Raw genomic sequence first — 17,162 nt, 5'->3', positions numbered from 1 at the left:
TCTCGGACGGTTCCTAAGAACCGGGGCGTCGTATCAGGTGCGTTCCCTCGTCGTCTCTTTTTGTTGGTCCATCCACAAATTGGCATAGAGAGAACGATTCCGATCGAGTCCTTGATAGCGTTTATTTATTACACCTTCTTCCGCTTTTTGTTCGTGACACCGTTCACATTGGTCTTCCGGACTCTCTGAGGACTCATTTACTTTCCGAGCACGAAGTTAAGGGCGATCTTTTGATTCGGGCCCTCCTAAAATTAATAAGGTTTTACTGCTTACCTTGAAGATTTCAGCATCCGCTCTGAAGCGAGACGAAGCCCAGGCTTCGCATCAATTTCAGTTTGCGGCGGCCTTAAATGCGCTCGGCTCAAGAATTTTGTCGTTGATGTCAGAGAAGATGGACCATCTATTACCGGAAGAAGAAAGGAAGGCCCTTCAACATGTAGCTGAAGGAATCCACTTACTTGCTGATCTTCAGTATTGTCTCTCATTGCAGAGACGAGCTTTTATCAAACCAGCTTTGAACTTTCTGGGCAAAAATACGGCAGACTCGGCCCCGATTGACGAGTGGCTCTTCAGCTGCTCTTTTTCAGAGGAAATCAAGAAGGCCAAGGCCTACGAGAAGGTTGCCAGAGAGCCCCAAGCCCAAACCCCTTCTCAGCAAAGCAGCCTCTCACCAACCCTCTCGAGTACAGTCACAATCTAAGTCTATTTCGACTCCGGGAAACTTGAAGGGCCCCACTCGCCAGAACAATCCTCCACCTCGACGGAGTGAAGCTCGGCAGTCGAGGGACAGGTCTCGGAGATCAGCTTTTCGCTCCTGCCATCGTCGTTAAAAGAGTGAGACTGGTCTGTAATCTACCGAATTTTGTTCATGCCTAGGAACGTATTACTTCGGTTCCTGAAGTTTATAACGCCGTACGGGGCTATAACATTCCCTTATTTTTTCCACCATCAACCAAGCTTTACCTTTTCAATCAAAGCCCGTTGCGACGCGGAAATCCAGCGTCTCATCCAGAGATGAACCAATAAAGGTGCCATTGCTTAGGTGGAGCTATCGGAGGATCAATTCCTGTCTTTTTTTTTATTGATTGAAAAAGCTTCAGAAGGGATGCGCTTTATTTTTAAATTTGAAAGTTTTAAATTTTTATATTTTCCCGCCACATTTTAAGTTGGAAGTTTGGCGTATGGTTGTTCGTCTCATGCTGCCGAGTTTGCAGATGGCCTCCCTCGACCTTGAAGACCCTTATTTTCTGGTCTCGATCCATCCGGAGCACAGACAATTTTTACGTTTTCAATGGAAGGGGAAAAACTTTTCAATTTTTAGTTTTACCCTTTGGACTCGCTACGGCTCCTTATATCTTTTCTAAGCTACTTCGTCTCTTTGTGGCATTTCTCCGGGTCACGAGCCCAAGGTCACGAGTCAGGCCTCTACGTGAATGATGTTCTTTTATTTGCCCCTTGCAATGCAGCCTGTCGTCTTAATGTCCAGGCTCACATCATTAATTTTCTCTCTGGGCTTTACTATCAATTTCCGTAAATCGGAGCTTGAACCTTTGCATGAGCGAAAGTATCTGGGCTTCATCTTTAACTCTACTCAGCAGTCGGTTGCCATTCCAGAGCAACCAGACGTCGTCGTAATCTTTACTCTCTCGTGTCTAGCTTATCGAAAAAGTCTCTTTTTTCGTTTCGAGACTTCGCGAGCATGATTGGCTCTCTTGTGTCTGTTTGTCTAGCAGTTGAATACGGCCTTCTTTATACTAAGGCCTTTGAGAGAGAATAATTTTTTGCTTTAGAAAAATCCTCCAACAACTCCTCGGTAGAATTGGAACTACCCTTCTCATTCGAAGAGGATTTTCTTTGGTGGATTTCATTTTTATCCTCACCAAAAGAATTTTATTTGTTCAGGCAATTATGCCTTGGAAATTTTTTCAGATGCGTCTTTCACCGACTGGGATGCTTCATGCTCTATTAATCGTACCCATGGATGGTGATCTGAAGAAGATCGTCATTTTTATATTAACGTTTTCGAATTAAAGACAGTTTTTTTTACGCTCTCAAGTCCTTTGCGTCCGCATGCAGATACTGTGATGTTTTTCTGAGGCTCGATAACACGACTGTTTTATCGCATATCAATCGTTTTGGTTCTGTTAAATTTCCTCTTCTTTTGTCGAAAGATGAGGAAATTTCTTTTCTTGCAAAGGATATCTGGCAGTGGTACGAGAAGAGAAATATTTTTCTTTTTGCATCCTATCCTCGTCAGAGAAAGTTGTCGCGGATAGCGAATCTCAGCGTTTGGATATAAATACCGAATGGCCGTTGTCAGAATTAGCCTTTCATAAAGTTTTTCAACGTTTTGGCCTTTTCGAAATTGGCCTTTTTGCATCCATGATAAATGCCAAATGCGACACTTATGTTTTCTGGCTCAAGGATCTCGGATTTTTTGCAGTCGACGCTTTCACTTTTTCTTGGAAAGGTTTTTTTTACGCCTTTCTTTCATCTTACTTTCCAAAGTATTACGCAAAATTTTTTATGACAATGCTGTAGGTGTTGTTATTGTGCCATAGTGCCCTTCGCAGCCCTGGTTTCCTCTTTTCCAGCGTATGTTAATTGAAAAATCTCTAATATTCTCTCCGTTTTTTAATCTTCTCTTTGCCCCTCTTAGGTCCCAACATCCAGCGGAAAACTCCTTTTCCCTGGCGGCTGGGAATTTATCCGGCAAGTTTTTGAAGCGCGACGAGTTCCAAAATCGACACTGAATGCGATGCTTGCCTTACTCGTCCCTTCAACTATTCAGCAATACTCTCGTCTTCTACGATTATGGTGGATTTTTTGCCATAGTCGCTCGACCGATCCATTCTCCCCAGGAGTAGAAGACGTCCTCGCCCCTTTTTGGCAATGAATTTAAGTAGTACATATTCCACTCTTAATACTTCGAGGTCCGCGGTATCTTTAGTTTTCGCAAATGAGATTAGCGATCACTCGTTAGTACGACGCTTCTGCAAGCGGATGTTTTTTAAAATCCCTGCATTCTAAATATGATTTTATATGGGACCCAGCACCAGTAATCGCTAAGCTAGGTTCTTGGTTCCCTCACCAGATTTTTCCTCTGGATTTTATTACGGAAAAGCTCGTGTTGCTGCTTACGTTATGCTCTGGCCAGCGTTGTCATTCGTTGGCCGCGATCATGGTCTCTCAGATATCTCTGACCTTAGATAAAAATTTTTATTTGTGTAATGGATTGTTTAAAAACTTTAGTACCGGGTCGCCCTCAACCCTTACTTTTTTTCCCTTTTTTCGGGTCATGATAACTTATGTTTAGTAGCGCTCATTTCAGATTATCTGGAGCGTACTGCGAGCTTGCGGCCGAAAAGTTATGATTCCTTGTTTATTGCTTTAAAACGACCTTTTAGACCGGTGAGAAGCCAAACTATAGGTTTTTGGATTCGGAGAGTTCTCGTGGTCTGTGGGGTAAACGGCTCTTTTACGGCGCATAGCACCCGCCACGCGTCTACATCCCTTGCAGCCAAACAAGGAGTTCCTGTGGTCCTTATATTATAAAGAGGGCCGCCGACTGGTCAGGGGAGTCGCATATATTAGCTAATTTTTATAATCGTCAATTGTAAATTCTGACGCATTCGCTAATTCTATTTCATCTGCGAGTACCTCCTCTGCATAGCTTTTAACTTAAAGACAATCTTTTTTTTCTTCTCGGAATTTTCTTTTCTCATAAAAAAAACCGACGTGTCTTTACTTCCTTATTGCGGCCAGATAATTCGCGCTTTGAACATCTACATAGTTAAAAGTCCATCCGGATGAGACCCTAGGCATAATTTACGGATTAAACGAACTCACCGAGTGAAGTTCGATCGTTTTTCGAATTTCAATTTGATAAATGTTAAGATATAGGATTAAAAAAAAAACTTTATTAACTTATGAAAAAAAATTGAGGCCAGAGCGAGAATCGAACCAGCGACTCCGCGCTTACGAAACTAGAGCTCTGTGCGCTCGGCTACGAGCGGCTCTGACAATAGGTTAAAATTTTCTGTACTTACAGATATCGGAAATCTTCAAAATCGATTTTCTCGAGTATTTTTGAGAAGCGCGTCGTACTGCTTTAGGAAATTGAAGTCCGGGTACTGATCTTCAAATCCTATAAGTATAAAAAAAATCGGTGTTCCATGACCCGTAAGGTCCCCTTGTTAGAAGCAAATTTGAAGGTCATTTGAAGGTCAACTTAATTTTTTTAAACGAAATCCTCTACTTTTTATTACACATTATTAAAACCGCAAAATTTTATTGTAAATAATAATTTTATTGTAAAAGAAAATAAATATAATTAGCATGTAGTCTAAAAAAAAATTATTATAACTAGTCTTGAACCCAGCACAAATAGCAAAACAGTAGGCGCGCACTTAGCACCCACGGCCACCACTTTATGTCAAAAAGACGCTTTCCATTGTACTTATCGTACCGGTCGAAAATGCACATATTTAAATGAAATTTTCTCAAAAACTAGAGCCCATTCACCCAAAAGGCAAAACACGGTTTTTGTTTTTTCACCTCCTCTTTCGAATGCACTCATTCGAAAGTGAGCAAATGTTAGGATTTCTTTGTGAAACATTTTTCTATACGATCGCTCCTTGCAAAGTTACAAAGGCTGATAGATTAAAATGGGGCACTCTATATAGTTGCAACACATATATTTGTACACCCTTTATCTCTATTTTATGGAGCCGCATAAATGCTATCGACGTCTAATTGACGTCGGTCTGATTTACTATTTCTACCTGGGAAAGCTGTAGATGCCATCGACGTCTGATCAAAGTTCGACTTGCCATTTTTCTCTGGGATTGTAGACCCGGCCTTACTGTTACATTTTATTGATTTATACATCTTACCTAAATTACGTAGTTCTATAAACTCTATGTTATTCCGTTAGATTTGTCTAAGAAGCATATTTTTTAACAGAAATGTTTTTTTAACTTGGTCTATTGTCTCTCGTGTAATCTCACCTCGAAACATTTAGGTGAAATCTCACCTCGAAACATTTAGGTTATTATACATATAGGTTATATATTAAAGTTACGATCACTAGCTGTACTACGGCATAGTAACAGTTATCATTACTAGACCTCTGATCTCACGGAGTGTTCCAATTTACGTATGCACGACAACTTTATGTTTACAACTGCACTACAAAATAAACATAAAAGAAACAAATAAAAAAACATTTTTAGGAAACTGCAAACATGTAAAATAATGCTAATGTTATTTACAATACACTCACTATTGTTTAATTTGCACTGTACGATCACTGTACAATTTGCAAGAGATAATTGTGCAAATAAAACTCTCGCTTTTGATGAATTTGTTTTTAGTAGATTTTATGTAGAAAAGGGCATAAATGTATGAAATATGAGTTTTTATTTTTTTAATTAACCAGTCGGAATATATTTTTATCGATATTCGTATGGTGCGATGTTTAATTTTCGAGAAAAAAGGGGGTTCCAGTTTAAGAAATTGGTCCAAATTTGGTGCCTCTTCTCTACTTTGGTCACATACGGATTCCAAATTAGACGGCCATTTCCGTTGTCGTCAGATGTCCTTTTTGACATGTGCCACGAAAACGTTGATTATTAAAAAAATACAAAGCAGTATTATAAAAATTATTATATTATTTGATAGAATATACTTTATAGTTTAAATTTGTGTTTTTTAAAAGTTTCTAACTAATAAGAAATATAGTCCAAATCTTTACGGAAAAAACACTAAAAATAACACTTAAAAAATACTCAAGTTGAGTATAATTTGGGACAAGGAGTAAACACTCAATTTAGTGTAAATATTCAACTTGAGTATTCGCTCTTTAATTTACTTTTAATTATAGTGTTACTCTTAACTTGGATGTTCGCCATCTAATTGAGTGTTAATTTTAGTGTTAATCCTAAATTTAAGAATAACACTGAAATTAACACTCAATTACATGCGAAACATCCAAGAAAGTAATACTCAAATTAATATTTAAATCCAATTGAACATTCTAGTTGAATGTTTATTTTGGATATTCGTCTTATGCCCATTTTTACCAATGCAGATTAACTCTTTAAGTTGAACTTATTTTTTTTGCTTTTGTTTTTATTTAATATTTCCTTATCCAATGTTTGAGAGTGCACACTCAATATTAAGTATATACTTCCAACCGATAGTTGAGTGTAACACCCAACGTTTCAGTGCACATTTTATGTTGGAAGTATAAATATAGGACTCATTTATTGAGTGTAATACCCAAGTGTTGAGAGTATATTTTTAAATATTCAGTATTTAAACCCAAACTTTAGTATGAACACTCAATGTTCGAGTATAAACACTGAATCTTTAGTGTAAATATTTAAGATTTGAGCTTATACATCTGAAGGACCCCGCACCACACTAAGGAGGAAAAAATTTCTCTGCGGATTTGGCTTATTTTTGGATATGTTGTAGTTCTCGTCATTCTGAACAAATGTCTCAAAGTACAACTCGATCCTATGAGCCGTTTCCGCTCTACAAGCTCTGGAAGGTCCAGATTTGACATGTAAAGGCATAGGCTTTTTGACTTGATATATGTGACCCCTCGGTCTAGTGTGTGTGTTTGTGTGCGTGCGTGCGTGCGTGCGTGCGTGCGTGCGTGCGTGCGTGCGTGCCTGCGTGTGTTACAGCAGAGATAAGCAAAATCCAAACGATCTAATACTCATTAATGAATAGTAAGAATAGTAACGTTGTAATATTAACACCCCCCCCCCCCTTAACACACACACACACACACACAGCAGAGAGAGTTGGAGTAAAAAAATGCTACGGAAATGACGAACCGTGGGGTCTTTATCTCTACACATGCATTTATCTGTAACACATGCACGCACGCACGCACGCACGCACATACTAGACCGAGGGGTCACATATGTCGAGTCGAAAAGCCTATGCCTTTACATGTCAAATCTGGAACTTCCAGGGCTTGTAGAGCGGAAACGGCTTATAGGATCGAATTGTGCTTTGAGACATTTGTTCAGAATGATCAGAACTACAACATATTCAAAAATTAGCCAAATCCGCAGAAAGATGTTTTCCCCCTTAGTGTGGTGCGGGGTCCTTTGGAAGTAAACTTCCAAAATCGAGTATTAACACTTAATTGTGAGTGTAAACTCTTAAAATTACAGTGTTTTTCCGTAAGGGACGTCTCGTAAATGGTACGCTAAGGTCGACTTAAATAATACACACAAAAAAGGCACACAAAAAAGTGGTTGGTCCGGCGGATTAGACTAGTATGTATTTTGACCCACTGAATCCGAATCCAAGGTCAGAATTACAAAGTTAGCTCGTATTTCCTAACCTCAAAAAAATTTATTTTTTAATGTTGGTCCGGCGGACCAGACTAGTCTATTCTTATGTATTTTGACCCGCTGAATCCAAATTCAAGGTCAGAATTGCTGAATTGGCTTATTTTTTCCTAACCTAAAAAAAAACACCTTGTAAAAGCAATTTGGGCCACAAATGTATAATCCGGAGCGTGCAGGCTTGCGTGACCACATTATCCGGGGAAAATTTAATACGTATGACAAGTCTGAGCTTCTGTGAATGAATAGCGTAGAAAATTCATTTCCCTTTTCTATTATATCTTTTATTCGAGAACTATTGTAAAACAAGCTCAAACTTCTAAGAAATAATTTTTTTTTCTTTTACGATTTCATGCGTTGCGTGAACTTAGCGCACCATAATTTTTTTATATTTAATAGAAATCTTGAAAATTTTTACAAAGAACTTTAGAACTGTTCGAAAGCATACTAACTCTAAAAAACTTTTGGATTTTTAAATATGGTGTACCAATTTCACGAAAGTCCAAAGTAGTGCACCATAATGCGTTACCAAAGCAATTTTTTTTAGTATATTGCACCACTTAAAAAAACTGAGGAAAAATATGTCATAGAGGATATTCTAAAGAATATTAATGTTGGTAAACATGGTTGGTGTGAATAAAAAATATAACCTAAAAAATTTTTCAAAACTAAAAAATTTTTTTCTCTATTTTTGTCAAAAAATTTTTCAATTTTTTGGAAAAATTGTTTTATTAATATTTATAACACTTTTATTTAAATCAAAATTGGTTGAATTATTTTCGACAAAATTGACTTTTTTAATTTTTTCCTTCTCTGTATCTTTTAAAACGATGGAGTATCAAGTTCTTATTTAGGGAAATTTTATATCACATTGATATGAACTTATGGCATAAATTTGAACCCGATATCTGCGAGGGTACATTTTACTTGCTCATTCCGCTAAGCCCTTTATAGAAATAATCTTTAAAGAGAAATAGCGATTTTTACTTTCCAAAAAACTTGGTTTTTTTTTTAATACAAAAAATGATTTAATTTGACTTTTTAAATTAAAGTTTTAGATTCAGCGACTACATAATTACACAGAGCAACAAAATTAACGCAACACAAATTTTTACCAAAATTTCACTTAACTTGAAATAATCGTAACTTCGCGAAAACTTATCGTATTGGAAAGTTCTTTTTTTTCATTTTAAAGCTTGAAGTCTCTATTTTAAAGAGCATTTGTCAGTTTTTGATCTCCTCTTTTTCCCTTTTCGGCTTCTCTTCAAAAGTAAGAACGTGTTTTGTTTTCAAAAATTTTTATACTTTGACGCGCTCTACGGGGTGTTATGAATTTTTCTCGTAAATTTTATAAAAATTATCGTAAAATATGAATTTTTCCCTACAAATTGAAAAAAAATTGAAGCATGTACGATTTTTTTTGGCGGAGTTATGACGTGTCAAAGTTACCTATGCATTTTAGTCTGCTACCGCCAGCATTAGCGTTACCCGATGCGCACCACGAGGAGGTTGCTGGTTGGACTTTGCGCATCGCGCGTGTGTGTGTGTGTGTGTGTGTGTTGTGTTGTGTGTGTGTGTGTGCGCGCGCGCGGTGTATTATACGGAAGAAGATATTGCACAAAGGAAAGTATTGCACAGAAGAAATGCATATTTGTATTCAATAATGTGTATTGCCTCCTTGTCTTTGAATAACTTCTTGAAGACGCTCGTGCATATTGATGCAGGATCTAATTGCATCCTGAGGAATTTTGTGCCACATGCGCTGTAATGTTATCTCTAGCTGCTGAAGAGTAGTTGTTTCTCCAAATTTTGCAGCCTTCTTCCCATCATATCCAACACATGTTCGATGGGATTTAAATCCGGGCTCATTACTGAATGTGATAGCATCTCGATGTTGTTTTTCTCAAGAAAGTCTTGGACAATTCTGGCAGTGTTTGGGCGAACATTGTCATGCATTAAAATGAAATTTCGCCCCATTTGACGACGCATCGGAATGACGTGAGGACGCAAAATTTCTTCCACATAGCGTTCCGCTGTCATTCCAGGAGGTGGTAGAACGACAAGATTCGTGCGTCTATGCCTCGATATTCCACCCCATACCATGATGGAACCACCACCAAACGCTCGAACAGGCTCAACGCAATTCTGTTCAGAACAATGTCCATTAGGGCGCCAAACACGAATTTTTCTATCGGAATTGAACAAACAAAACCGCGATTCATCGGTGAATAATACGTTAATCCATCGTCTTGCAGTCCAATTTAAATGATTGCGTGCATATTGTAAACGAGCACGTCTATAAGCCACAGATAACATTGGCACTCGAGCACGAGCCCGCGATCTCAGATTTGTTTCGCGCAAGCGCCTTCTGATTGTTTGCGCACTAATTTATCTATGCGGGAGAGCTTCGATTGCAATTTGACACGCAGATCTTGAAGAATTTCGTGTTGCTTCAATGAAAAGGAGGCGATCTTCTCTAATTGAAGTTATTCGTCTTCGACCTTGTCCTCTTCTCCGATGAAAATTACCAATCTCTTGGTAACGAGATCAAACGCAAGAAATGGAGGACCGATGAACACCCATTCTTCTTGCAATATAACTTTGGCTCAATCCTACTTCCAAAAGAGCAATAACTTGGGCAACTTGAATTTCACTTAAAGAAGGCATTGTTACGACTGTATCGTAGTACTTTCTGAATGAAATTGAAATAAATTTTTACAGAATTGTAGTGCTTTTTAACCTTGATCTTGTCAACACAAAACTTAAAAATGTAAACATTATTAACTCAAAAAACTTGAGACGGGGCTCGTGCCCGAGTGCCCAAGTTATCTGTGGCTCATAGACGTGCTCGTTTACAATATGCACGCAATCATTTGAATTCGACTGCGAGACGATGAATTAATGTGTTAATCACCGATGAATCGCCGTTTTGTCTGTTCAAGTCCGATAGAAGAATTCGTGTTTGGCGCCGTAATGGACATGCATTTCTTTTGTGCAATACTTTCCTTTGTGCAATATCTTCTTCTGTATAATACACCGCGCGCGCGCGCGCGCGCACGCGCGCACGCACGCACGCACGCACACACACACACACACACACACACACACACACACACACACACACACACACACGATGCGCAAAGTCCGACCAGCAACCTCCTCGTGGTGCCCATCGGGTAACGCTAATGTTGGCGGTAGCAGACGTAAACAGACTAAAATGCATAGATAACTTTGATACGTCATAACTCCGCCAAAAAAAAATCGTACAAACTTCAATTTTTTTTTAATTTGTAGGGAAAAGTTCATATTTTACGATAATTTTTATAAAATTTACGAGAAAAATTCATAGCACCCCGTGGAGCGCGTCAAAATATAAAAATTTTTGAAGACAAAACATGTTCTTACTTTTGAAGAGATGCCGAAAAGGGAAAAAGAGGAGATCAAAATCCGACAAATGCTCTTTAAAGTAGAGACTTCAAGCTTTAAAATGAAAAAAGAACTTTCCAATACGATAAGTTTTCGCGAAGTTACGATTATTTGAAGTTGAGTGAAATTTTGGTAAAAATTTTTGTTGCGTTAATTTTGTTGCTCAGTGTATATAAAGAATATAAAAAATGTTTGTATTTTTGTTTTAGTAAGAATTAGTGGCTTTATCTTTTTGCAGTTTTACCACATTAGTAGCGAGGTCTTACGGATGAGCAACTATGAATCAACTTTTTGAGTTTTATTTTTATATTTGTAAAAATTCTTGTATATTTTGAAATTACGAATAAAAAGCCTAAAAATCAGGAAATTTGCTTAATAATTGCTTTAAAAAAAATTTCCGAAAATTGGTTTATTTTCAGCGTCCTATTATATTTTAATTAGAGATTCTCCCTTAAAGAATGTGAATATTTAAACATTTGTAATTAAAAACAAAGTCTTAATTATAATCTTATTTTTTATTTTTGCTTTATTTTGTTATTTAGAATTGCATCTTTCTTGTTGCTGAATACTTTATATGAACATGTACACATACCGAGTGATTTATGTAACATAAGAAAGACAATATAAAAAAAAATAGGCCCTTTAAAAGTCTTGTATTAACGGAAGTTATATGATCTGAAGAAGGACAAATAATAGTAAAATTAATAAAAAAGTTTTTTTTTAAGATTTTTTAAAATAAAGATTATATTTGCTTTTTAAAATGCAATTATAATTTTTTTTACATAATGATTCTTTTGTGTTCTGAATATAAAGTAAAATTATATAAAAAGAATATGAAATATTTTATACTTTGTATCATATTTTGATATAAAATATAAAAATCTCACAAACTATTAACGTTTTAATTTTTTTATTGTTCCAAATTCTTATATGAAGGTGGCAGAATTATTTTGACAAAATTAAATCGAACTTATTAGAACATTTGATACTTATTTTGTACTATGCATGTATGTATATAGCTTATTCCGTGCTCCTCTAAGGGTCAACGGGGTGTTTTCAAGGGTGCACTAAACCCTTTACAACTTCAACAAAATTTCAGTTTACAATAATATAATACAGTATATACAATATAAAATATAATTTCTTTTCTATTGATTTTTTCTTCTATTTTTTCCTCTCTGAACCCCGTTCCTTTCTTCTTTTTTCCTGCACTTCTTTCCGCTCCTTCCATTATTTTCTCCAGGCCTCTTCCTTTCTTAATCTTCTCCATCGCTTCCCATCTTCAGTTTTTCCTTCCGTGTCTTCTCTTTCTTGCTCCTCCTTTACTCTTCTATCTTCTTCTTCTCCCGTTTTCTCTTTTCCTCACTCTTCTCTGTTTCCTTCTTTTCTACTCTTTTTTTCTCTCTCTTCCATTTTTTTATCCTTTTTCTTCTTTTGCATTTTCTTGTTCATCTCTTCACCCTTGTTCTGCTCTGCCCTTCACCTTTCTTTTCTCTTGCTTCTATTTTTTTCAGCTCCTCCAATCTTTCTTTTTCTATCTCTATATTCCTCCTTACTTTCTCCTTTTCTCTCCTCTATCTTCCTCTTTTTCTCTTGTTTTCCTTTCCTTACTCTCCTCTGTTTTGTCTCTCTTACTCCTTTTTTCTTTCCATCTTTTTCTTCGTCCTTCCTCTGCACCTCTTTGTTTACCTCTTCCCTTTCCTTGTTCTCTTCTGTCCTTGCCATGTGCTCAACTCTTTTCCTCGATTTATCATCGCTAACTCGTTGCAATGATCGCCTTCTTTTCTACTCTCCTTTCTCTTTCCATTTCTTTTCCTCCATCAAATCTCTTGCAGAGTACAGGTGGACTCCCGTTTCGTTTACAATATTCATGAACTTACAAACTAAAGACTTTTAGCGCAACTCATACAAAATATATCTCGAGAGAGAGAACACTCATTTTATTCATTCTCACATTCGCACATGGACCTTTGTTTCCGCCACACCATATCTTTTACTCCATATCTCCACAATCATCTACTAATACTTACTCTCCATTCCCCTTCTAACTTGTTCTTTTGCAGCACCTTACCTACTAAATACCCCGGTATTTTTTCTGCTCCCTTTTCTTCCTCTTTTCTTTGTTAAACACAGGTCTTCTATACTCCTCGTACTACTCGACCTCTCCCTTATCAACCTTTCCAAATTTGACGGTTTCTCTCTTTTCATAATCTCTTTTCCTTTCCCTTCCATCTCTATGTCTTCCATCCCTTTTACCTATTCCATGTCTTTCTATCCCTATTCCCATCACTCTTCTATTCTGACACACCCACCTGTCTCACGCTTCTCCGTCCAGCAACTCATGGCGCTACCTTCGTCCTACCTATCCACCTCGCTCGCACGTTCTCTTCTCTATGCCTTCTCTATACCGCGCCCATATTAATCTTTCCAACCGACATTTTTCTTTTTCTTCAATTTTTACCCTAACATTTTCTCTTCCGAAAAAATCTCTTATCCACATCTACCTTTCGCCCTAGTTTTCTTCTCTGCCTTTTTACCATTTTTTTTTCCTCACTTAACTATCTCATTTCTCTTACATACCAGCACACTGCTTTCACATTTGCCATCCATTTAGTCACGGGAAATGAAAGTTTTACTTATTTTGTACTAATTTGTATCATTAAAAATAATTTTGTACTCTTTCTTATTTCGAAAAAAAACTAATGCGCCGCTAGCTTTCTATTAACCTGGAAAGTCCAAAAATAAATAAAAAATAAATGAATAATAAAAACAATTTGTAAAAGCTGAATTTGTACTAATTTGGATCACTCAGAATAATTCAAAACATTTATATCAATTCTTTGAAATAATTTTTTTTAAAAACCAAATAGCGAAACTATTTCTCTTCGATCTTTTTATAATTAAATTTATAAAATTGGATTAAATTTGTTGCATTAACTAACATTTATCTTGTATTGTTTTGTACATCAAAAATAAATTTGTATCTCGTGAATTAAAAAAATTGTAATCTTGTTAAGTTTTATGATTTTATATTAAACTTATTTTTGATGATAACAAGATAGTACACGATATAAAGTATTAAACAATGATAAATTCGATTTTGTGAATTTAATTATAAAAGTTTTGTTATTTGTTTTATTGAAAAAAAATTTTTATTTCAAGATGCCGACATAAATGTTTTAAATTATTTTGAGTGATACAAGTTCAATTTCTTAAATTTATTTTTTATTTTATAAACTATGAGCCAATACACAAAGCGGCATTGCTAAAAGCTGTATAGAAATGTGTTGTGTTGCATAGTTGTAGGAAAGCACTTATATCGGATATTGTGTAATTTTGTGTTGCCTGTTTTTTACTGGAAAGCTACCATAATGTAGATGCAGGATGGTAAGCAGAACATTATACATCGAAGTAGACGAAAACTCATCGGTTCGCGCAGAAAAGTTTTTTAGGCCGTATTTTTTTTATTAATACAGTGCGTTACGTTCTCCTTACTGCTTATTTATGTGCGCACACTGGGTAAATTTAACCCACTGACAGATTTGACGCCTCTCGCATTAAGAGGTTTCGATTACATTAAAGTTGCTATGTTGATAGATTTGTAGTGGAGATATAGAAGTTTTATTTCAAGCCCTGAGTCAAAATTTTAAGTCATTTAGCAATGACACATGTTTAAATTTTTGATATGGCTAAACGTAACCCAGAGAGGTAACTGAGGGTTAATATCCATCTGTGAATTTCTAGTAAACACTGTTATATAATTGCCATGTAACTGTCATGTAACCGAATGTAACAAGTAATATTACAAAAACATTACCGGTAACATTCGAGTTTATTGTAATTTTCTACTTATCAATATAACATGTAATATTACATTATTATATTACAGTTACACAATTAAAAATTGTTTTTGTTACATAACTAAAAAGTTGATAGTAATATTGATTTAGTATTTAAATAACATACAAAAATAATAAACAAATTTATTGTAATATTTTACTTATTGCAGTTTTTGTACCAATCAAGTTAAAATTGCTTTGTATTACAATATATTACATTACATAATGTTTAACGTAGTTTACAACATAAATATTTAAAATATTTTTATATATTAAACATTTGTAGAACACATTTATATCACGCAAATGAAAGTTACATATATAATTATATAAGAACACTTAAAGGAAAATAGAATCGAAAATTAGTATCACTTTCTTCAACTTAATCTTTTGTACCTTTCTTTTACTCTATTAATTATAAACTAAACACTATTATATAAACTAAATACTAATTATAAATTAAACACTATTATATAAACTAAACTGTTCGGCTTACGTTGTACATATTATTCGATAAGTTTACTTCCTTTACTTTTTTTTCTTTCTTTTTTTGCCTTTCTTGTATTAGTAGTTTTGCTTTAGTTAGTAAGTTAGCTTAGTGTACGATTATTATTACGTCGGTAACTTCAAGTTCGAGTTGATGGTTCGCGCGAGACATTGGCGGACCACGATCGTTTTCCTGTCAATATTCGCGACTCACCCGACTTGTGCTACTTGCTCGCGGGTGGTATTCCTAATTCTTGGAAAAATTTGATGCTCCCTCGCACCATGTCTTGCAGAAGCGCGAGCCGAGGAATGCGAGAGCATTTGTCCTTTGGACGTAGTCGAGTCAGGATTAGTCGAGGGTCGCTAAACGTCATCGCCAAGCGTGAACTGCTTGCCTGCCTCGTTTGCCTGAATTTGCTTGCCTGTCTTACTTGCCTGTTTGTCTGCCTGCTCTGCCGCTAAGCATCGAGAGCTCACCGGCTAAAATTGATCACGGAGAAAGCATTTCCCAAGAGGGCGCCGGGTCACGATACGGTGAGTCGTTTGCATTTGCTTCTTTATTGCTTCCCGTGTTGTTTGCGCATTGTACTTGATTGCTTCATTGTCGGTTAATCATGAGAGCGAGGCCTTTCTCCCTTTGGTTTTTTGAGTTTGTCGATTCGATTAGTATCTTCACGAATCTGGGGACGGTCTTACCTCCCCCCTCCCCGAGCATTGGTCTTTTGAGCCGGATTCATCTTGCGTTCCGACTATACCGCCGACCTCTCGCTTGTCTCGCAAATGGTATTCGATGGTGATAGATTGTTCGTTGAGTAGTTTGGTTAATAAATCAAGGATAATCAGCGTGCGCACCCGCATTACGCGATATATCTTGTTCGTTTGAGTATCATCTCGCGACGAAAGTATTCGCGTGATTATAATTTCGTAGGCGCGCATCATAATCTTGATTGCTCTCGTCATCAACAATAATGGTTGCAAGAATAGTGATTGAATAAATAATACGATTGAGAGCGAGCGAATATTTATCGGAATATTCTCCCGCTGTGGCATCTCAGTTCGAGTTCGAGCCGTCCGCCTCTCGCGGCTTTGGCCGGCATCGGTATTTCGCCCCTTGTTGTTGTTTGTTTCAGAGTTTTGAACTGAGTCATTGGAATTTGTCGTTCGTTAGCACACGCTCGTCAATCGCGCTCGCTAGCAGCTATCGAAAATAATAATATTCGTTGTCATCGACTCTCGATTCTCTTTCCATATAGACTTTTCAACATGACTCGCGGTTCTAAGGCGCAATGCGACCTGTGCGTTTGTCGCATGAAAGAAATACATGAATTCTCGATGCTCGCGGTAGATAACGTGGCGCAAAGGCCAAACTTTTTTGTGCGTTACCCGACGGTTCCTAATTTAGTTGAAGACTTTGAAGAGGCGCACCTCAAGGTCATTCAAAATACCACGGATGCTGAATTCGCTAAATTCGCGAAGCCTTGAAACGAAGATGCGATTCGCGTGGAATTTGACAGGATGCGCTTCGCTGCGATAGGGCGGTACGAGCGTTAGTTGGCGCCAAGCAAGTAAATGTTTTGTCTTCACAGGTCGCGCAACCCTCGTACTGCCGGCTATCAGACTGCCAAAAATCGCGCTCGCAGTTTGCGGGTGATCTCACCCTATGGCCGTCCTTCCTCGCGTTATATAATACTTCAATTCACGAAAACAATAGCATCTCCGCCATCGAAAAGCACTAATATTTATTGGCCTCATTATCGGGGGAGGCGCTCGGTGTCGTTAAAAATTTGCCATTGACCGCGGAGCATTACGCGATAGCGTATGATGCGCTGTTGTCGCGATATCAAAACAAGCGGAAATTAGCTACGCAGTATTGGCGTTCCTTTGTGCACGCCAAGCCATTGAACATGAATTCTGCCGAATTCCTCCGAGCGTTATTAGATGTGTTCAACGAGAACACGCGAGCGTTACAAGTGATGGGCTACCCCGTAAAATCGGGGAGCGTCCCAGATGCGCACGGTAATAAACGGACACAGCAAGCCGA

At 37.2% G+C, this 17,162-nt stretch overlaps 1 protein-coding gene across 2 annotated transcripts in view; it reads left to right on the top strand.

Annotated features, from left to right (window-relative positions):
* Positions 1 to 17,162, top strand: part of LOC105836550 (protein SYS1 homolog) — a 51,639-nt gene that overhangs the window by 23,196 nt on the left and 11,281 nt on the right. The window contains exon 1 of one of the 2 annotated variants that reach the window (XM_036289280.1): positions 15,228 to 15,655. The exons of the other annotated variant lie outside the window; for it this stretch is intronic. The gene's annotated coding sequence lies outside the window, so the exon portion shown is untranslated. Of the gene's footprint in view, positions 1 to 15,227; positions 15,656 to 17,162 lie in introns of those variants that run through there. 2 annotated transcript variants of the gene reach the window in all.

The sequence above is a fragment of the Monomorium pharaonis genome, chromosome 7 (genome assembly GCF_013373865.1).
Source record: "Monomorium pharaonis isolate MP-MQ-018 chromosome 7, ASM1337386v2, whole genome shotgun sequence".
NCBI classification, from domain to species: domain Eukaryota; kingdom Metazoa; phylum Arthropoda; class Insecta; order Hymenoptera; family Formicidae; genus Monomorium; species Monomorium pharaonis.
The sequence above is the reverse complement of the archived record's forward strand: the minus strand, read 5'-3'. Positions and strand labels throughout refer to the sequence as shown.